A 23646-nucleotide genomic window follows, 5' to 3' on the forward strand; every position below is an offset into this window, starting at 1 on the left:
CAAGCAGTCTCACGCCTTATGGGCGAAACAACTTTAATTTAAAATGTGCTAGAAGCCATACATAAACAAACAATGACAAATAGAAAAAGGCAGCACATAAAACGGCGCTCAGAAGTTTCCAAGGATCAGCCTGGAATTCAAACACTAACGCTCGCTTTGGTGAGAAAGGCAGTCGGCAAATCAATTCTCAATCCGACGGCAACCCAACTGACAGACAGTCAACGAACCAAGCGACAGGACAACTTTCGCTCCACCCGACCAGCACACAACAGGGAGTTCAATAGAACAACGCAGAAGGTATCGGGACCACAACGAATTATGCATTCAACTGTCGAACTACACGCCATGCTAGACAGCCACAACACGACGAGGAAAATACACTGCCTGAATTTACGTCAACGGCCAGGGCAGGTAACCGGAACGTTAACGGCCACAAGGCAGAAGATTCCGCTGGTGTACTTCAATTCAAAATAATCAAGTCTAGCTACACTCCACAGGAGGCCGGCTATAATTTCGACGACTTGAAAACACACGTTGTTGCTCGCAGGAATGTCCCAACAGCCCACAACGAAATTCAAGCGACACAATGTGAACAGTTGGGGCTGGCTAGTAGATTAAGTAAAGACTCAACTTTCGTGTCCGGAATCGGTGAGCCACGGACCTCGTAGCAATGGGTACACACTCCGACCGCGCGTGTAAGCCGCCAGCGGCCCCCGTCCAGACACGCGCCACGAAGACTTCCTCGCTGCTTCACGACAACCGACCAACTGCCCGCACACGGCACAGCCGGAAACTAAAAGCGCGAGGTCAAAAATAGTACAAGGGTGCGAATATCATTACACGCTGCTGCTGCCACTCTCGGCGAGAGAGGATAATAGCATAATCGCGATAACCGCGGTAGGCTAATCACAGAGTAGCAACCAAGGTTAAATGCAAAGCATAACATGAGCCATCCACGTCTCAACAGCCTACTTGGACTCTGGGTTCATTCTTATTTTAAGTATGTTTGGCAGGACTGCTGTATTTGACTGTTACTGAGGTGCCTCATGGACTAGTAACTCTAGTAGACACTTGGTGCTAACGGGCCAACGAATACTATTAATTAAAGACATGCTACTCCGTAGCAAACAAGGCAGCGTTGGCTGATGTAGAATGGAAATGCAGAACCGTAGGCAATGCGTGAAAAGAACCGGATGTGAAATGTGATGTGAACTGCCTTCAACTGTCTGAGAGAGGCAGCTCGCCGCTATAAATTTACCCCGTACTGGATGCGATATTCCATGTAGAGACATGTGCTCTCGGAGTGTGCATTGGGGGAGAATTTAGTATATCATACAAACATCGTGGTATCTCAGTACTCGGAGACAGTCAAGTAAATCTGAAATCTTTATCACCCTCTGGGATGGGATCAATGTCCGTTGCAAATGCCGTTAATCCATTTTGAGACTAGGGGAAAGCACGGAAGATAAACTGGTCATGCAGAAATTAGTGATGGTGATCAAGATGATAGGCTGACCAAGATATGAGCAACATCTCCACTTGTTTCACTGAAACCTGCCTGAACCATCACTAAAGCGATGCTAAGAACAAAACACAAAACAACGTAGCTGCACTGGAGAGAGCAAGAGGGATATCGGACTAGGATCCAAAACTTGTCAAGCTAATGATGTCGAAACCGTAAGAGATGTTCTGCAACTATGGGCTTGAATCGGAGGTAAATCTAGCACATATTCGGATCAAAGACTGACTATGGAAACTTGAGGAAACACTAGCACGTGATACGTATTGGGAAAAACGCTCCCAAGTGCAGACTTTGTGGTGCGGGAGATGAACCTGCGCCACCGTTGATCATCCAGTGCAATGCAATGGAGGCCAAAAGAGACATGATACACACTAAGACAAAAAATGAGATAAAAAGAACGCGGCACCACCAGGGAATTATCCCAATTGGACGGAAATCCGAAGGCGTGATTCACCAGTACAAACAAACTACAAAATGTTTTAAAAAATCCGTGGTTTCTTCAGGGAAAAGGGGCTGACGAACCCAACAAGTCAAGCTAACACCTTGTCCTTACGCGAGCAGTAATTCGACTTGGCATTGATTGAAACAGTTGTAGAACGTCCTCGTGGGAGGCATCACATTCTCGCCAGTTAGCTCTCTAGATCGTCAGAATCCCGAGCTGGTTCAACGGCCCTGCCAATTAAGCTACAAACTGAAGAGAGTTCTGGAAACCTTACTGGCCGAAGTACGGCTTGGTAAACGCGAAGACAAGCAGTAGAAGAACTTGCCGTGTGCGCCAGGGCATTATCTAAAAAGTCCAGAATGGTTTGTCATGAACGGCAACAAAAGGGAGCGTAGAATTTAGTCGCCGTACCGCTGTGCTGTAAGGATGTCGCGGATGAAGACCAAAGGGCGCCTGCTGTCAAGAGAAGAGGCACTTTAGATAAGCATTAATGGTCACTGGGAGATATGGAGAGCGATAGTTAGGTTGGTTTTACACAATTGTCTGCGGCTTCTCCAGACACATCTTGGCTGGTCATTGGGGCTCAGTGCGAAGCGAGACTCATCGCTGAAGAAAACTCTGCTCCAGTCAGTGAGATTCCAGGCCAAAGACATATCTGATGATGCCGTGCCCAGCAGTGGGATACCAGCTGACTGTCTTCCTCTATACGGCTTGGCTACCAAGAGTAATGGTCTGGCGTACCGTTTCTCTTCATAGCAGGACCCAGTTCTCATCTGCGGCACTGTTACAGCACAGAGATACGTCGACGATATTCTACGCCCTGTTTTGTTGCCCTTCATGGCAAGACATCCTGGGCATACACTTCAGCAAGGTAAGGCATGTCCGCTCGGCGATGGTTTATACTGCTTTTTGCGAGCTTAAAATATCCCACCATGGCCAGCAAGGGCACCAGATCTCTAGGAAATTGTCAATGTTTTGAGGATTATGCTCAGGGCCCTCGAACCAGCTCTGGATTTTGACGATCTAACGCTCCAATTGGACAGAAATTGGAAAGATATCCCTTAAAAGAACATCCAACAATGCCAAATATGTGCTTGCTTAAGGGCCAGAGATTCACCAACAAGTCATTGATTTGTTCAGTTTGTGAAGCACTTTCTCTTCAACAATTCATCCGATTTTTATGTGACTGGTATCGTTTGTATGTATCTGCATCACATCTATCAATATCCGTTAAATTAGGAGCGTGAGGTTAAGTGGAGATTAAGCTTGGGGATTGATGACATTAGCAGTCAAGTTCCATAAGATTTCACACGCATTTGAACATTTTTGAGCTACCTTTGACTGCTTCTCTCGGTGGTTTTCCGGGTGAACGTGTGACGGAGAGTCTCCGGTCGGCGTTCAACGAGCAAACCTGTGTTCAAAACCAGCCAGCGTCCCTAACCGTGGTGCATGGGCCTCGCCTTGCTCGTCACGATTGTCTTTTGTCGCGCCGGATGTAGGGTGCCGATCATTGGGCGCCTTGATGTGCAAAGTTGTGGTGGGTTCGTCGTCTCAAGGTGAACAGCTTCTGAGCTCGTAATTTGCAAGCCCCAAGTTCTGTGTTTAACTAAGAAGATTATTGAAATTTATTGTGGCACGGGTAGCTGCCGGAGTTGGTTCTGAACTTGGTTACGCAGTGGCTATTTAAAGGAGGCTGATGTTCCACATTTCGTTTCTTATCATCTGTGGACTGTGTGTTTTAAATGGTTTTCATGCAATTTTTAATTTTTTAGGACATATTGACCGCTTGGGGACTGGTTACCGTTGTACACGAGCCCGACAGTTAATAATGGTTTAATAATTTCTCACGGCAGGATTTGGTATGTTTATTTAACCTTGAAAGTGCCTTAAGGCAACTGGAAGTGATGCCTAAGTTTCCTGGTAATATACTGGGAGACGGTTAATGTTAAAGTATTGCTCCATAGCATATTGGGGCTTGCTTATCATATATTCCAGTGTGTCTGTCTGTGATTTGACCTTGTTTTCATTGCAATCTATTTGTGCTGTAGGCCATTTGTTAAGTTTGCTCGTTTCCTGGCGTCGGTGCGGTTATGGATTCTCGTCAGGACCGTTCATTATGAGGCCTGTCGGACTATATATATTAATATATACCGCCTGCTAGTGAGCCCGTGCAGAAGCCGTGGGGAGTGAACGCTCGTATTGGGTGCCGGCCGTTGCGTGATTGCTTCCAAATACTGCTGTGGGCCTTAATGCTGTTCTCTAAAGTTAAGGGAGGCCACTTGTTATGATTTGCGTTTCTGTAAGTTATTTCACTGGTTGCGTTATTACTAACCAATCACATTTAACACTTATGTTAATCATTTGTCTATCTTTAATGAATGTGCAACTTGTTATTTCTCCTGTGTTCCAGTTTAGTGACCTTGGTTGGCCGACGTTGCATTTTTCCTATAAGCATGTTTCATTGTGGAGCTTTCCGTCAGCAGTTCTGTTTTATTAAGCTTTAAGATTTTTTTTAATGTCGTTCTGGTATTATGTGGCTGTGTAACTTTGGGTTGGAAGTGTATAGTGTTACTAGTCTTTGAGATATGGCTAAACAAGAACGATTGTTTATGATTGGTTATTCACCGTGCCTACTAACTGTGATTTTGGTTGCGGACGCAAAACATGATTCTTATTCGTGTTTATGTAATTTAATTAAAGTGAACATTTGTATATTGCATCAGTAAGAACGCAAATGTCCGAAATGATGTTTATAATAAAGTCTGTCTTGAGTGAAAATTGTAAAACAATCACAAGCCTGTCCATCACCAGTGATCCCCGGTTTCCTATTTCCTTTAAATAATTGAAGTAAGATTGTAATTTTTGATTTTCCAAGGAATTGAGTAGTACCATGGTTCATGGCTAATTCCTTCGTGGTTCGTATATTATTTTCATTTCCTTTTTTACGGTGCATCTGTGTCATTAATTCCTGAAAAACTCGTGGCTCATGAAGACCTGGTGCCTGCTACATAAAATCTCACAGATTCATGGATATACATTCTTAACTCAGTGTAGTTAGTTCCTCTGTGATGATAACAGGAACAGCATTGAGTGGTTACTGTATTCATTGCAAGTGCTTCACACTGCAAGTAAGCCGCAGTCGCAGGGCAAACCGGCAGATAATCCTTGTTGGAGCTGCAGCGACAGACGACCCGATGGCTCAGTTGTTGCACCGCCGGCCGCCGGGCCATAGTGAACAGAGTTAACTGCAGGCCGTTAGCAACTGGTCGCGCTTTGGTTCGGCGGCGGGTTATAGGTTTACCGGCGGCAGCCATCTGGGTCACGGCGGAGCGGATAGGCGAAGGAGCCGGCCGGCCGCGCAAGTCTGGTCTGGGGAATTAGCCGGGGCGGGCGCCGTGTTTGGCGAGCGGCTAACGGGATTATCGCGCCGAGCCGGCAGGGCGCCGCGACGCAGACGCCGACGCCGCAGCGATAACTCGCCGCCCGCCTGGTCCGCTCTGGGTGGCGCCTGGCGCGCCCAGATCGATAGCCAGTTGACCGCGCAGTGGCGCGCAGGGGCCTCCCCTGGAGCGCGACAACCCGCCACACGCCCCTCTCCTAACGCGCGCCGCTCGGGCCTGTCGGGGGAGAGTAGCCCGCATACAGCGCCGCGTCGGCGGGCACAGTGGCGACGCCGTACCCGTAAGGGGTGCCAATGATCGATTGTTGCGTAGATGTGAACGTATAGTGGCACTTCTAAGCCTCTACATAAACATTCAAAGAACATCTTTTCTAGGTATAAATGGTTTTGTTGTACAAACTGTTACCAGGACACTCGTCGCATTTTCCCACGAAAACCTAGCTTTCCACAACAACCACTGTTGTCTCTTCAGCCGGCATATTCATCGCGAGAGAACAGCAGATATTTTCATACTTAAAACAATTGTAATACATCTAGGATATTCGGGAATCCAGCCGGATGTTCGCGTCGTCCAGTATTTATGCCTGGAAGGACCTGGGCGTTCCCTAATCGGTCCGCGCCGAGTCGAGTGTTCCATCTGTGGACTCGATCGACCCAAGGACCAGTCTCAGGTAGCACCTGAAGAAGACAGCGAGGCACGCTGTTGAAATATCGTGCGAGAACGACGCGAACATCCGACTGGATTCCCGAATATCCATGATGTCAACAGATCGCCGGGAAAGCATGAAGAATTACAATTCCAATACATCTTATACTTTTCTGTTCGAGTTACACAATCTTAAATACGAAACATATTTCTTTGTCGGCTAGTTTTGGTTGTAATAAGTTGTTGTGGGTCAGTGTCGAATACTCCCACTTCACCTTCATGAAATTCTGGCAGATGGCAGCGCTGTATCTAGCTCTCAAAATGGTATCTGTAGCGGAGGCTCATTCCAAGCAGGGAGCTGTCAGTTACTTTTCGTAGAAAGCCAGAGCGTCGCAAATATTCAGAGGCGCTTTCACAATATTTATGGAGCCCTGGCAGTGAGTAAAAGTATCGTTAGTCTTGGTCGACGCGTCTGTCGTCCAACATGGTCGCGTTAACCTTTCCGATCTCCCGCGTCCCAGCCGACCGCACGCTGTTGTGAAGCCTGCAAGTTTGGAACGTGCGGACAGTCTCATTCGAGGTGATCAACGGAGCACAGTCAAACACTTCGCTACTCAACTGGACGTCTCTGCTGGTAGTATTGAAACACTCGCCCACCAGTTGAGGTACACAAGGTACACAAAGGTCTGTGCCCGCTGCGCTTTAAGCCGTCTAACACAAGATTATGAATAGCAACGAACAAAAATCCTTGCAGAACTGTTCGCGCATTACGAAGCTGATCGTGACAGTTTTTTTGTCGAACATCGTCACAGTCGATGAACCATTCGTTCATCACTTGCAACCGGAAACAAAACGGCAATTCATAGAGGGCCGCCACACCACCCCTCCTCTGAGGTAAGGCTCTGAGCACTATGGGACTTAACATCTGAGGTCATCAGTCCCCTAGATCTTAGAACTACTTGAACCTAACTAACCTAAGGACTTCACACACACCCATGCCCGAGGCAGGATTCGAACATGCGACCGTAGCGGTCGCGTGGTTCCAGAATGAAGCGCCTAGAACCGCTCGGCCACTCCCGCCTACTCCTCTGAAGAAAAGTACAGGGCCGCGACCTCAGCCGGGTTATAGAAAAGGCGATGTTTTTCTGGAACACTGAAGGGGTTAATATGTTTCATACGTTCCTCGTGGTGCAATGATCAGTTATGAAGTGTATTGTGCTACCCCCAAGAAACTGAAGAAAGGACTTCAGCGTGTCTTTCGCCACAAAAATATAAACTAACTTCACCTTCTCCATGACAACACAAGGCCTCACACAAATCCGCGCACCCGAGAGGAGCTGACAAAGCTTCATTGGACTGTTCTTCCTCAGCCGCCCTACAGCATGGATGTCGCACATTCCGACTTTCCTCTGTTTGGCCCAATGAGGGAATCACTTAAGAGGAATAAGTACATGGTTGACGGGGCGGATTTTGATATCGCAAGACGTTGTCTCACACATAGATCTTGCTGGCATACTGGTCCTCCAATTAAGGTGGCGTAAGGTCATTGCATTGAACGCGGCTTATTTCGAAAAGTAAGGTTTTGTAGCCAAAAGAGTGTAGAGTAGTATGATGTATTGGAATCCTGAATAGAACCTGCCTATGTTCAGAAAAAGAGTGTTGCATTACTTATCGAATGCCCCTCATACATCATTAGGTTCCGCCTGCCATTATCTTCTCCACATCTGTGCAGTTGTGTCGGCATTCCGTCATGTCTGTATCACAAACACAGGTGAGAGTACTACCATTGTCTTCGCAAAAAGTCAGCTGACTGCCCAAACATATTTACATATTCAGAAGATTTCAAGAGATGTTATTAGAGCACTTAAATAGCCTTAGCGCCCCATTGGCACTGAAACTGTCTAAGGTGAGCGTAATTACTGGCATTATCTTTGACCATCAGGCTTACGTTATCAATAAAACTTATAAAACTTCTGAGTAATTTTAAAGGTAGTCGGCTATTATGAAATACTATCTACTTCTGTTGTTACGTCTCCTAATTGAATTCATTCTTAGCCGTCAAACACACTGTAACGTGAACTTCAACTTTTTGGAATAAAACTGAAGAAAAATATTACGCTTGGTGGCTAATATGGAAAATTTGTGATATATGGAGTATATAATAACATAAGTTTGAGATAAAACGTATTTCAAATACACAATTTACAATTCTTACATTCCAGAATGAGATTTTCACTCTGCAGCGGAGTGTGCGCAGATATGAAACTTCCTGACGGATTAAAACTGTGTGCTGGACGGATACTCGAACTCGGGACCTTTGCCTTATTTCTGCAAGGTTCGCAGTAGAGCTTCTGTTAAGTACTGGCAAAACTGAAGCTGTGGTGATGGGTCGTGAGTCGAGCTTCGATAGCTCAGATGGTAGAGCACTTACTTGCCAACGGCAGAGGACCCGATTTCGAGTCTCGGTCCAGCACAAAATTTCAATCTGCCAGGAAGATGCAATTCTGAGATTGCTCTTAGTTTGAAATCTTTAAAAAAAATCTTATCACTAACAGAAAAAAGTAAAGTGGTTCAGTAACAAATTTTTTATGTTTGGTAATTTCAAAACACATTACTGAAACCATTATTTGTTTGTGTAATAGAGATGATTAATTTTGTTTTCATGTAATTGCTTAAGTCATAAATGTAACTCTCTTTCTTAGCACCTGCACGGTGATGGTTGATTTTATGGAATATAAGTATTACATATCGACCTATATGCTGTGTTAAACTTCATAATGTATCGAAAAATCCAACTCTATCCAATGGTAAAAATCGGTTCAATATATAGAAATTAACTGCTCTTTTAAATTATTAATTGCACGATTTCAAACTTCAGTTTATCTTTCCAATACATACCGCAATTTTTAAAACATGCCACAAAAATTTTGTCTATCTATAAAAACAATTTCTCAGCACCGTATATCACACGTTGTCTGGATACAAACTAGACTCTCTACAGAGCCTCATGGAAACATTTTGAAGTAGATCATGCCTCTACTGCTTGGGAACACCACTTGGTAGTGAGGAAATACAGAAATCTATATTGCCCGACTTTTCCATAATACTTGAAGTTAACCTACCTGTACTGACGGCTCCATAATCAGTGATTTATTCGGAGCGCGTACTGCTGTCCAAATTATCAGCAGGGACGGTATCCTAACCGTAGAATTGTTGCGATACACAAAAGCATTCCGCTTCTGCTCGCAGATGACAGCTGACCTATATTTCCTACTCACGTGGAAACATCACCAACTTGACCTGATATTTTAAGGAGAAGAAAACACACTTGTACGATGTCAGCCTCAACAGTCGAGATATGCGAAAATTTGGGCCATATATTTGACAGCAAACAGTTAAAGCACTGATTATAAACTATAACGCGCCGTCTTTGTCACTCGCTCAACCCCACCGCAGCTCCTTAACGCCCAAGAGCGAAATACTGCACAGTGGAGTGAGTAAAAGGTCTGTAAAATCTGCTTCGACGTTGCTAACTAGCTTTGATCATTATGTGAAAGTGTGCGCTTTCTGACCTGTAGCTTGTGCCGCAGATCCCTTTGCTTTGAACATCTTTATATTGCGATTCACAAAGGCAACGTAAATTAATGAAATTAATTGGTGTGCGATTAAAGAAGTAGCGTAACGCTATTTAATTATTAACGTCACTGTTGTGCGTTAGGTACTTTGATCTGAAAGCTTGCACTGTTAAAGTATACTTGCAAGATATCTGCTGTTCTTCAACGTTGCTGGCATCATTAAATTCTAAATCTAAAATCTGTAACCTTATTTCGCAGTTATTCGTCAGTTGTTTAGGATTAATTATCTTGTTTTTTAGGCGTGTATAAATCTGTAAGATATTGCCGTGAGAATATTGTTAAAATCATATTGAATGTGTATGTGCCTGAGGCTGACATATTACGTACTCCTATTACTTACTGTCCGCCCTGGTAGCTGAGTGGTCAGCGCGACAGAATGTCATACCCAACGGCCCGGGTTCCATTCCCGGCAGGTCGGAGAGTCTCTCTGCTCAGGGACTAGGTGCAGTGTTGTCCTTATTATATAAGGGCAATGGTCTTGCCCCAATGGATACACCGGTTCTCGTGAGATCACCGCACTTAAGCGCTGGCGGTGGTGACCGGCATTGGATGGGTGACCAACCAGGCCGCCATACGCAGTTGCCATTTTTCGGGGTGCACTCAGCCTCGTGATGCCAACTCAGGAGCTACTCGACCGAATAGTAGCGGCTCCGGTCACAGAAAACCATCATAACGACAGGGAGAGCGGTGTGCTGACCACACGCCCCTCCTATCCGCATCCTCAACTGAGGATGACATGGCGGTCGGATGTCCCCGATGGGTCACTTGTGGCCGGAAGACGGAGTGCTTGAATACTTACTGCTTTTCGTGTAGAATAACAAGATTTCAAAACACGTTGGACAGAAGTGTCCACCTCTTCCTTCCTCTTTCCTCGCCTTCCATATACCGCCAATAGGAGGGTGCTGCTTGTCACTCCGCTGTACAGTGATTTGCGATCGGCCATTAGACGCCTGCAGTGGGACGGAGAAAGCGACAAACAACCGGTGGGCGCGAAGCTTAGTATCTGTACGTTCAGAAGTGCCTAACTGCGCGCTTTCAGAATCATGGCCCAAAATTTCACGTGTATTCGATTGCTGGGGCTGAAATCTTGCAAGCGTTAATTTTTATCCTGATAAAAGGAAGTCGTTTTGGCGAGTCTTCCTTGTCAGAGACTCTTTACCGGCGCTAAAAGTACTCACAAATTTGACCATCTGTTTCACTGAAAACACCATTGTATGCAATCGTATCCAAGAATTAATATCGATACGTGAAGAAAATCGTTGTGTTAATTTTGATTGGGTGAAATCACACGTAAAAAGAAATGAAAATAAAACACAGTACGACCGCTGACAATGAAGTTGCCGATCGCTTAGCAGAAGAAGCTGCTTGTGACAGGGCAGAACACCTGCACTGCAGTGCCAAGCACGGTATTATATGTACTACACGGATGCGTGATGGAAGGTTAGCAACGGGAGTGAGAGAAAACATAAAGATACAGAGGAAAGAAATTCGCAACGATTCACCCACCAGTCCCATATTAATAGAAACTGACTGCCTAGGCACCTCACCTCTCCAACAACCAGACTTAAATTTAGCAATAGATTTTCCCGTATACATCTTTAGTCTGCGCATCGTGGAGACACACATCTGTTCTTTTAGAGAGGAAGAGGACACAAAGTTCACCTTATCTTTGTTTGCCTCAGAGTACTTGGAAGTACTACAATATTTGAAAAAAACTTGTGAAACTTGGTCATCTGTTATCATCATGCGTGACGCCTTTGTTAGCAACACAAGATCATAGACTTTTCTACGCGATGTACGCATTCACGGTTGCCGTATGTCTCCGCATCATGGACCAATATATCACTGACAATGGACGTCACAATTTGATGTTGAAAATTTGATCTTACAACGTATGTGTGTGTGTGTGTGTGAACAAATTGGTGCGCCTTGTATGAAATGAAACATTTCTCGTGGCGCTTTTGTTTCCATCCGGGGAGGGGGGAGGGGGAGTGGTAGTATAACATGGGACGTACTTCTGCAGATGTATCATCTCACATATAGTGTATGATCAAAAGCGTGCCGAAGTGACATCTACACATGCGAGGGGTGAACCCGCCAGTAAAAGGAAGGAGGGGAGTATTTTGATGACAGTAGACAAGCAGTAACAGGATAACAGACCGGTCAGGGAAGTTCAGCAATATTAGTAACAATTCCATCGTGGGCATTTCAGCCCATCTAAAGCTATTGGTGAAGTGACTACGAAGCGGAAACGCGAAGGAACGCAAGAGCTAAACCGATGCCAGACAGATTTCTTGGCTGGCTGACGGCAACCGTCGAGAATTGTGGACGCTGGTTGTAAGAAATTGCACGAAATCAGCGAAATAATTCACTCGTGATTTCCAAAGTGTTTCCATTAGTTCAGCTTGCATAATGAATGTTTGTAAGGATGCATGGAGTCACTGCTAAGGGACGCCTGAGGTAACGTAAAGAACGACGCCACTAAACACTGGGTGACTGGAAGAAAGTGATTCCGAGGAATGAATCAGGCTATACCCTGTGGCAATCGATAGAACGTTACCTCCCGTCATGTATAGTTCCAACAATGGAGTATGGAGATGTATTAGATTATGAGAACGTGTTGCCTTTTTGGGGTGTGGTCCCCGTATTGTTCTTAAGAAGACGCTAAATGTGAAATGATATAAACACTTTCTACAGCATTGTGTACTACATGTTTTACAGGAACAGTTTAGAGAACGTGACTGTGCTGGAACGGTAATGCACCCTGACATGAAGCAGCATCTGTGACATAATGATTTGTGATTCCAGAAATGCACTGGCTTGCCCATAGTTCACAGCCACATCCACATCAACATACATACTTTGCAAGCATCATAGGGTGATTGGCGGCAAGTTCCCTGTACCACTATTAGTCATTTGCCTTCCTGTTCCACTCGCAGACGGAGAGAGTGAAAACTAACTGTCTATATGGCTCCGTAAGAGCCCTAGTTTCTCGTATCTTCACGATCCTTACGCGAAATGCATGTTGGCAGCAGTAGTATCATTCTGCAGTCAGATTAAAATTCTGGATCTCAGTATTTTCTCAATGACGCTCCTTGAACAGAACGCTGCGTTCTCTTCAGGGATTTCCAGTTGAGTCCACAAAGCACCTCCACTATACTTGCAAGTTGTTCGGACAAATCTGGCAGCCCGCGTCCGAAATGTTTCGAAGTCTTCCTCTTATCAGACGTGGTGCGGATCCCACACAATAGAGCAGTACTCAAGAATAGATCACACTAGCATCCTATATGCCGTCTCCATTACATACCAACCACACTTTCCTAAAATTCTCCCGATGAACCAAACTCAACCATTTGCCTTCCCTACCCAAATACTCACATGCTCTTTGTTTTCATATCGCTTTGCAACGTAACGTCCATATAGTTAAACGACGTGACTGTGTCATCCATATACATTAATTGACCTGAACACAGTGAAACATCCTCAAGAAGAAGTAGAGATCCCATCACCCAAAGTCACTACCTTCTCTAGTTTTACCTCTTGATATCACTCCTCCACGGATAAGATGTCCCGATACCTGGGGTGAGACAGTGTAAGCAGGTACGTATTGAGCAAGTCATCGAACTTATTGAGACATACAAATGAACAAATACACATTCATATACACTTCATATTATGTCACGGACGTACAGTCGCAGCATTAAATTAAAAATTGTTGCCATCCTCCTGTACTGGCCAAGGCTTTATGGACGTTTCCCTTGGCTGAAAGCGAAGTGATGGAATTAGAAATCACTTTCCATTATTTCCAACTGGGTTTCCACATGGTCCACTAATATGTCGCCTGATATTTGGCGCAAAAGTCACTGACTCTTAAATAAGTCATTTCGCTAACTACCCGCTCTAGCTGTAGGGGTAGGTAATGAAAATCACTGAGAAAAGGTTTCTTGATCCTGAAACTCAGGTGAGCTTTTATTGGGTTTTTCTTAATCTGTAAGGCGAATACATAGATTTCACCATATCCCCTCGAAATCACAAATGAAAATCAGAGAGGAACGTACGTAAGAGTCCAGTACTCACCGAATAAGTGTAGTGGAGCAGATGTAGGATCCCTGCATCGCAGTCCTTATCAAGGTCCTAGTAGAAGTGGTTTGCCATCAGTTACTTCCCAAATGTTATGGTCAAGTGCGTATCTATGTTTTGTGAACGACCGTGATGAGGGCTGGTACAGAGTAGTCTTGCCTTTCTGTCCTCGTGGATGAAATAATGGGAGAAGGTCAAACGCGATACTGCACGCATACTATTGCTCTCCAGTACCGTCAATGGAGCCACCGAGCTTAACGTTGCCATCCGACAGACGTATCAGCAGCAACAGTATCACATGCTTTCACTTCGCAGTGTGAAGAGGATTGGTATTAAAACCAGGACATTGCCGCAAAGGCTGGTGATCACGAACTTTACGCCCTCATCGCTCCATATTTTGCCGGCTAAATACTGGCAGTGGAATTTTCTACCACCCAGAATAGAACTGGTGTATGCCCCAGTCGAGCGCCACGCCACAAGCGTGCGATGGAGAAAGTGGATGCGAAGGAGCGACCGAAAGGAACAGTAGGCAATAAACTTAAATATCTGTTTACTCGCCAATTAAAAATAACCAGACAGTTGTCTAACAAGAGCATAAGCTCTTTCATCACAGTCCTGTTCTCACTATGCAGCAGAGAATGTACAGTATTTGCAAAATTAAAAACAGAAAATTGTGTCAATGCTCACAGCTATTTTGTATAATTGGCATACCAGTTCTGGCCTTCGAACTGAAACTTTTTGATTGCCCCCTATACTCCGAAATCAGTTGGGTACGGACGTCAGTACCCTGCCTTCTGCTGCAGTCGCTGTTGTGCATTCTTCTGGTGAATATTACAGAGTCCACACAACGAAGACTGATCTACATCTTAATGAAGTCTTGAGAGTTGTCACTGGGACTGTTAAATCTACTCCCATTTAGTGTTTACCTGTCCTACCTAGTACTGAGCCACAAGATCTGAGGAGCAAAACAGCGAAGATAAACTAGCTCAAGGCAATCACTCCCCATAAGACTTGTCCCTTATGCGATGCTTAGAGGGAAATCACGCAAACCACTATGCTTTTATTGAAGAAGTTTCAATTCTTGCGATGTGACCTCCAAGTGGCGACAAGGCTGGAACGAACATCCACTCCAGATCGCTTTGTTCAGGATCCAACAAAGATAGCTTAATGATTGTACCTACTGTGCCAAACCTGGTCGAGGCTGGGCCACATTGTCACGGGTCTAGGTGGGTGTGGCTACACCTTGAAGTAGTGGCGTTCAGGTTCCTCTGCTGAGAGTGACAGCGTAGTGCAGGGGAAAACCGTGTAACACATTTTTAAGGTGTGCCCACTTCAAGCATTTAACGGTTATCTGAGGACTACACCGAGTGCTCTGCTTTGGGTGTCACATTTGGACATTTATATCTGATTTTTGAAACATTGTATACTTGTAACACCATACAGTATATTAATAAATAATTGAAATAGGATGCACCCATTAACCTGAAACAAAGGTCTGTTTGAATGCCAAGGAACTTCCGTCCTGATCTAAAATCTGGAAATACCATAAAATAGTTATCCCACAAGAAATGTTCAAAGCGCTGAAGAAAGCTGGTCGAATATACCCGTTTGGTATGACACTGTGTCCTTCTTCATGAAGAAGTCCGTAACTGCCTACTGCACATTCTCGTCCGACAGGAATCGTCGACCCCTCAACCCCATTTTCAAACGACTGAAGGCGTGGTAATCGCATGGGTAGAGAGGACTGTACGGAGAGTGCGCGGGTGTCACCCTCTTGAATTGGTGCTCCTGCCGTGTTACGAAATTTGCGATTTGGAGACGTGCCTAGTCATGAAGCAACAGAATCCTATGGAGCACAATTCTACAACTGTGATTTTCGACAGACTTGGTGGTCCATACACATTCTTAATTCTCCGTTGTTTGTCTACCGGTGTTTGTCCCGCGGCAGACAGAAAAAAATATCAGCCCCTGGGTCCGGTTGGAATGCAACGGTTCACCTTTCCGCATTTACCGGACGTCGGAAAGACGTGAAAGCCTTTTTAATCCTTTAGCTACCAATCGTTTTTTACCCCCGCATCTCAGCGGCGCTACGTTGCATATACGCTGCAGCAATGGCCTCAGACTTTTTGATCGCGCCTTCTAGATTTAGTATTGAACAAGTTTCTTAGATATCTTGATGCAGTGTTTTCTGAATGTAAAGGATATGTAGAGTGTTTCCTACATATATTGGTTTGCGATTAGGCTGTACTTCGATTCCATTAAATGCCACTTGTAACTTCCTTTGGGCTTCTTCATTATTTAGATGGAATGCAGTAACTTCATTTTTATTTGGGTTAGCCTGTAGTCTCTCTATCCTATGAAAAGGAAGAACAGACAATAACTGACTGTGTTCGTGAGTTCGCTCCGTCGTGAACCACATAAAACACCACATTTGGAGGTACAAGAAGGACCTGCAGATTTCAGGAGCCACGCGTATAATTCATAAACAGCACTACGTTTTGGCGAAAGCTTTCACTTGATATGTCGATGGTCAGCAATGAAATGCTGCTGTAGATGCGGTTCACTGGGTAAAAACTATGTTTCATAATGCAAAATTGAGAAGTGGGCAAGATATTATTATAACGAGCAGGTACGGAATTGTAGATACACTGAAAATAATTATCCATTTCTGGATTCAAACACTGAGAATTTCAGAACCGTGCACACTTAGGTCACACAAATCTGAAAGCAGTAAATTCAACTAAATACTTTGGGATTACAATTACAAATAACCTAAATTGGAACGATCTCATAGATAATATTGTGTGTAGAGCAAACCAAAGACACATTGGCAGAACACTTAGGAGGTGCAACAGGTCTACTAAAGAGACTGCTTACACCACGTTTGTCCGCCCTACCCTGGAGTATTGCTGTGGCTGTGGGATCCGTATCAGGTGGGACTGACGAATGACGCCGGCCAGACGAATGACGCCGGGGTTCTAGGCGCTTCAGTCTGGAACCGCGCGACCACTTCGGTCGCAGGTTTGAATCCTGCCTCGGGCATAGATGTGTGTGATGTCCTTAGGTTAGTTAGGTTTAAGTATTTCTAAGTTCTAGGGGACTGATGACCTCAGATATTAAGTCCCATAGTGCTCAGAGCCATTTTCTGATGAATGACATCGAGAAAGTACAAAGAAGAGCAGCTCGTTTTGTATTATCGCGAAATAGGGGAGACAGTGTAAAAGACATGATACGTGAATGGGAGTGGCAATCATTATACCAAAGGCGTTTTTTGTTGCGACGGGATCTTCTCATGAAATTTCAAACACCAGTTTTCTCCTCCGATTCCGAAATCATTCTGTTGGCACCCATCTACATAAGGAGAAATGATCATCACGATAAGAGAAATCAGGGCTCCCACAGAAAAATTAAAGTGCTCGTTTATTCCGAGTGCCGTTAGGGAGAGGAACGGTAGAGAGACAGCTTGAAGGTGGTTCATTGAACCAACTGCCATCCACTTTATTGTGAATAGCAGAGTAATCACGTAGATGTAGATGTAGATGTAATAATCGTTCTCAAAGCTGTAGCGGAATATATCCCAATCACAATGATTAAAATTTACAAACACGTCTAAAAAAGCACCATTAACAGTCGTAACAGAGGTCACCGATCACACGGATACCTATAAACAAAGATCACTCAGAATTCCAATTTATTGATGAATGTTATACAATTAAAGTATTTCGGCTAACAGCTACATCAGCATCTGTGATAAGAAAAAGAAAATTTCAGCAACAAGCATTGTAATAAACACCTTCTATGTCACTCACTGAAACTGGTGGCCAGATTAGATGCAAAGATGACGATGGAGAGTTGTCTACAAATACCTCTGCGTCTAAATCTGTATCTGTACTCCACAAGCCATCGTAATGTGTGTGGAGGAGGATATATTGTGTACAACTATCACTGCCCGCCTTTCGTAATTCAGTTGCGAAATGTTCGCGGTAAGAACGATAGCTGTTAAGCCTCCCTGTGGTTTCGAATCTCTCTAATTTTATTTTCATGATAGTTTCGCGGGATGTCCGTACGAGAAAGCACTATATTTCTTGACGCTTCCAGGTACATACGCTCTCGAAGTTTTAACTGTAAAAGAAACGGTATGCAGTACGACTCTCTGGGAATGTCTGCCAGTGGAGTTCATTGATCATAGCAGTGCCGTTTTCGCCTTTAGTAAATTAACCCGTAAGAACCGCGAATCTTTTCTGTTTCCACTATCAATCCTATCTGGTACGATTCGAACCTGACGAACAGTATTCACGTTATGGTCGAAAGCAGCTTTTGTTCGCTACCTTTTCTGCTGACAGACTGCAGTTCATGAAGATTATTCCAGTGAATCTCAGTGTGGCATCTGTCCTCCCTGCGATTACTTTTATTGTGTGGTTTCTCCACTATAAATAGCTCCTTACGGGTTTTCCTCGATATTTTATGGAGGTAACGTCTTCCAGCTATTGTTCTGCAATCGTGTACTCAAACTGTGGTGGATCTTTGTGGTTTATATATATATATATATATATATATAGCACTTCCCATTCCCACTCAGTAAATTACACTTACCACGGTTGTGAATCTTCAAAAGTTGCAGATATGGAAAGTGCTGCTGATCTGTAGTTTTCACAAAATAGATTGGTTGTCAGGGCTCGTATTGTACGTAGCTGCTAGGTACGATGTTGTTACATTTGCTTACAGAGTTCTTGTGTCTTCCTTAACTGCAAAGCCACTGGCTGATCAGCGTGTGACCGTCCAGTAGGTCATGAGTAGACGATAGGATTTACTAACGCAGAAAAAGCCGACATACTCTTGGTGTATGGAGAATGTAGGAAGAATGCAGTTCATTCTTGTATGTGGCTAGATATCCAAATAGACGTCAACCATCTCAACAGATATTTATCAACCTCTTCAATCAGTTACGAGAAAGCGTTAGTGGAACACCTTGACAACACATTGGAAGAGAAGGAGTGACAACGGAACCGGTGGGAATTAATGGTCCTGAAGCTGTTGCAGCTGATCCGCACTTTAGCTCCCGCAAAATCGCACAAGAAGGTGGCATGAGTCAGGCATGTGTCCTACGCATTCTTCATCGATATAGGTTCCATCTGTGACACATATATGTCCGTCAAGAGCTACTGGGAAACAATTGTGAGATTCGTGTTAACTTCGGTGCATGGGCATTAAAGCAGGATACTCCAGATGTATCACGTATCTTGTTTAGTGATGAAGCCACGTTTACCAATCATTGCCAGGTAAAGCGCCGAAACCTGCACTATAGGTCTGTCGACATCCCCCTTGTCCTGGTCAGTTGGAACGCCAGCTTCTATGCAGACGTGTGGCCTGGAATAGTGAACTGTCAGCGTCCATGCCGACGTGTGGTTTGGAATAGTGAACTATCTGCCCATACGCTCGTTATTCATAGACGGAACACTGTATGCACACCAGTATCGCAGCCTCCTAACAGGTCGTCTTCCACCGACGCTAGAAAGCGATTCTCTGCGGTCTATGGGGAACCTGTAGCACAAACATGACTGCTATCCAGCCCATAGCGCACTAAGTGCTACAAGATGTCTTCGCGAATTGTTTCCATATTAAACTTCGTGGCACATTAAAACTGTGTGCCGGACCGAGACTCGAACTCGGGCCCTTTGCCTTTCGCGGGCAAGTGCTCTACCAACTGAGCTACCCATGCACGACTCACGCCCCATCCTCACAGCTTTACTTCCGCCGGTACCTCGCCTCCTACCTTCCAAACTTTACAATTGGTAGAGCACTTGCCCACTAAATGCAAAGTTCCCGAGTTCGAGTCTCGGTCCGGCACACAGTTTTAATCTGCCAGTAAGTTTCATATCAGCGCACACTCCGCTGCAGAGTGAAAATCTCATTCTGGTTCCATATTGTTGGATTGGTCGCAGAGGAACTGTACCTTGGCCGGTCTGTCGTCCGTATTTGAAGTCTATAGTGTTTTTCTTTGAGGAAATCTGGAAGACAGTGTCTAGAAGGACATACCAAATACATCCGAAGATATGCAACGACACATTAGTAGAACTGCTTGGAAATCTCCTCTGAAATGCCAGCACGTGTGCAGTAAACGTTCCATACGGGACTGGAAACATGTATTTTGTTGCCAGTATTTTGAACATAACCTGTGACAATAAACCGTCTAGTTACTAGTCAGAATCCACATAACTATTGTATAAGGCTTGTGCTATTCCTTAGGGTGTGCCACCACAGGTTTTGTACGTGTCAGTATGGGAACTTTCCAAAGTATGGTATCTCATAAACAACTCCTCTAGCACCTTGTAACACACACCACTGACGATCTAATTTAACCTACTTGTAATTTGTTAGCGTCAAAAGGCATAACTCCATTTACAAAAGTCTGTGTCTGCAAAAAAATACTCTTTCTAATTATTACTACAATGTGTGACTGGACATCAATGCGAGTGCCTTAGTACCAAACCACTCTGTGAAAACCGCGGTCTGCAGCTCGTGGTCGTGCGGTAGTGTTCTCGCTTCCCGCGCCCGGGCTCCCGGTTTCGATTCCCGGCGGGGTCAGGGATTTTCTCTGTCTCGTGATGACTGAGTGTTCTGTGATGTCCTTAAGTTTGTTAGATTTAAGTAGTTCTAAGTTCTAGGGGAATGATGACCATAGATGCTAAATCCCATAGTACTAAGAGCCATTTTTGAAAACCGCGAATAAACAGCACATTGCGTTCCCGAAATATTTGCGATGCAAGTTTTAGGCGATTAAGTCTGTTTTGGGTGTTAGCAGTGTAAATGCAGATGTTTTTAAAGATGACTGAGGACAATGTACTGAGCAACTTTAGCTCAGAATTTTCTTTACGTGCAGGTTAATGATTTAACTGTTAGGAGTACTATTTTTTTTAGGTTGGCTAGTATTTCGAGGTACGTGTGGCAATAGCAAGCAACAAATGCTTATTTTCCTGTGCGCAACAAGTCAGGTGTTGATGTGTCGACACGTGGACACAAAACTATCAGTCTGTATTGACAGGTGTAATCCTCTTAGTGGTGAATTTACGACTATGAATAAAATATCAGGTAGTAAGTTAAGGGACTTTTTTAAAGAAGAGCTGTTGGATACAGAGAAAAAAAATGTAGCCCACTGAAATGAGTTAACAATAAAGCACGAATTATCACCATATCTGTGCCTGTGCCCCTAACACTCTGTAATTTACTGTCACACTCCATTGTTGTATGTCCGAAGTCACTTTTAGTCTGAAGAAAAATTGGAAATTTGTGGTAAGGCCTTATGGGACCAAACTCCAGCGGTCATCGGTGCCTAAGCTTACGCACAACTTAATCCACCTTAAACTATCTTACACTAAGGACAGCACACACACCCATGCCCGAGGGAGGACTCGAAGCTCCGACGGAGGGAGCCGCGCGGACCGTGGCAAAACGCACGTCTGAAGACTTGTTGAGAATGCCGTACTGTGTTTTGTTTGCTAAAAACCCTTCAGTCGTATTTTGTTCATTAGGTGACAGCTCTGAACTGTACTCGAAAAAGCCTTATGTAGGTCAAAGAACACGATATCTAGTTCGGCATCTGTATCTATTGCTTTCTGGGTCTGGTGGATGGACAGAGCTAGCTGGGTTTCACACGATCGTTATATTCTGAACCCATGTTCATTCCTAAAGAGAAGATTTTCAGTCTCAAGCAATATCATATACTGGACCATAAAACATGATCCAAAATTCTCCAACTGACCTCAGAGATGTAGACCTAAGGTTTTGTGCGACTGTTTGACCACCATTCTTGAAAGATGGAATGACCTTTTATTTCCACTCTCCAGCAACACTTCGCTCCTCCACGGGCCTACGGTAGACTGCTGCTAGAAGAGTGGAAAATGGTCTCTCATACTGTATGTAGAATTATATTGATATCACGTCATGTCCAGTGGCCATCTTTCTGTTGACCGTGTTTATAAGTGAAAATAAGAGTTGCTGGGATGGTAGTGTAGTGCTTCAACTAACATGTAAACTGTTTTGCACACTGTTCAAGTTAAGTATAGTAAAAATGTGCACAGGTCAATGAAAGACTATGCTATGTTAGAGCCAGTATATAACCAGTATTCTTGCAAAATTATACGAAAATCATGTCTTTAAGTTAATGCGAAGATATATATCTAGTTTATAACTAAATTAACGTCTCAAAGAATAATGGGTCTCCTTAGTAGGGGAAATGTGAAACCCAAATCCGAAAATAATAACCGATTCCGAAAAAGACGAAGTGAAACATCATATACTGAGGTACATTAAAGCAAAACAAATGCCAGGTTCCTCGTGTCTGATGTATCTTTTGTTCCCGCCTGCTTTGTTTATCAGGCCCAAATGATGGATTCCGTTAAGCTGAAAAAACAGTCATTTCTGATTAATAACGGGTGTCCCTTCACCGAGTTTATTCGATCACTGTAATTACTTCTCAACTGCTTGGATTCGCTTTTCGGTTTGTTTTTTGGTGCTAGCTCGCATTAATCTCAAACAATCCCTTTGTTAGCACTCGCCTGGAGCAGGCACTGCACGTTGACAAACTGCTTGTTTCCACATTCTGGCCCTATTTACTCATTCGTTCGCTTACGCTGCGAAATTAACTGCCATGTTTTCTTTCTTTTGCAGAATCGCTTCCAAAAGCAGCGTGTGATGTCAATAAACGGATTTATTACACTTGGACTCCAAAGCTTGCGGTGAGTATCCCTACATTGCATTTTAAAAACTACACAATTGGTCGTTATTGAAATAAAAAAAAATTTCGTGGCCATTGACGTTGACAAATTGTTTCTGTCTTGACTCGTGTATGTGTGTGTGTTTAAAGTTTCACCTGTGCCGTCGTATGAATATAACCATACAACTCATCGTATAAATATTGTAACTACGGAACCCTTATGGAGTTTGGAATTTGGAGCGACAAGTTCAAACAATGGTGGAGATTAGGAGTTTATGTGCCTTATTTTCTTCCAAAACAGGCAGTAATGTCCTCAATGTGTACTTTGAAAAGATGAAGTCCTTTTCATTTTTAATGAGACAGTTACATCGCTAAGTGTAAAGACTTTGCTGCGTAAAGGTGGCTACTTCGAGAAAATCACGATTTTTCGACTGCTCACTGTGCGACAAGCATATAAGATCCTCGCTGCTCACAGTACATCAGCAGCTAATACCGCTGCTCGTCCAGCTATGGGACGCCTTTGTCGAATCGTCCACGAGCAACAACACGGCGTCTGGGATCCGCTGGAAGCATGTGCTGGGGTCCCTTGGGGTGAAAGAACTACAACCCCGTATCCAAGTGTTTAAACTGCCACTCTGCTTAATGCAGAGACACAGAGTATTCATGTCTGGCACTCTGCTTAATGCACAGACACAGAGTATTCGTGTCTGGCATTGTCCCTCAGATGCTGCACTCCTGCATGCGCCCTCAGTACATTATTTTAAGTGAGCATTACAATTATCTAGCTGTATTCACGGATTGGTCTAGACAGGGGTACTCCCTCGACTGGTTTGTTACTTTCCCTCAAGACCTAGTTACCTCAACAATTCGTTGTCTTTGATGTCGAGTTATATGCGATCTTGAGGATTTTGGAGTAAATGAGGTGGGCCACGAATGTGCCGAGAAGAGGGTTTTAAAGTGTTATCAGAGTGGCCGAATCATCCATTTTATGTTATCTTATGCGATCTGAGATGTGTGATAGTGCGCGTGACCGTGCGTGATGTTGTGAGTAAGTGTAATTCAGAAGGACTAACTCCTCCTTTTTTTACGACATTTTAACCACGTTCGTTCCTAATAGTTTTTGTGTGAGCGTTGATAAATTCGCCGTCAAGAGTCCTTAAACAGCAAACACACACACACACACACACACACACACACACACACACACA

General features: G+C 44.2%; 1 protein-coding gene across 4 annotated transcripts in view; it reads left to right on the forward strand.

Annotated features, from left to right (window-relative positions):
• The window catches only part of LOC126278199 (leucine-rich repeat-containing protein 24), a 1518316-nt gene that overhangs the window by 1150734 nt on the left and 343936 nt on the right, over positions 1–23646 (forward strand). For all 4 annotated transcript variants that reach the window (XM_049978119.1, XM_049978117.1, XM_049978118.1 and 1 more), the window contains one exon: positions 22393–22460. The gene's annotated coding sequence lies outside the window, so the exon portion shown is untranslated. The remainder of the gene's footprint in view (positions 1–22392; positions 22461–23646) is intronic.

The sequence above is a fragment of the Schistocerca gregaria genome, chromosome 6 (genome assembly GCF_023897955.1).
Source record: "Schistocerca gregaria isolate iqSchGreg1 chromosome 6, iqSchGreg1.2, whole genome shotgun sequence".
In the NCBI taxonomy this organism is placed as follows: Eukaryota; Metazoa; Arthropoda; class Insecta; order Orthoptera; family Acrididae; genus Schistocerca; species Schistocerca gregaria.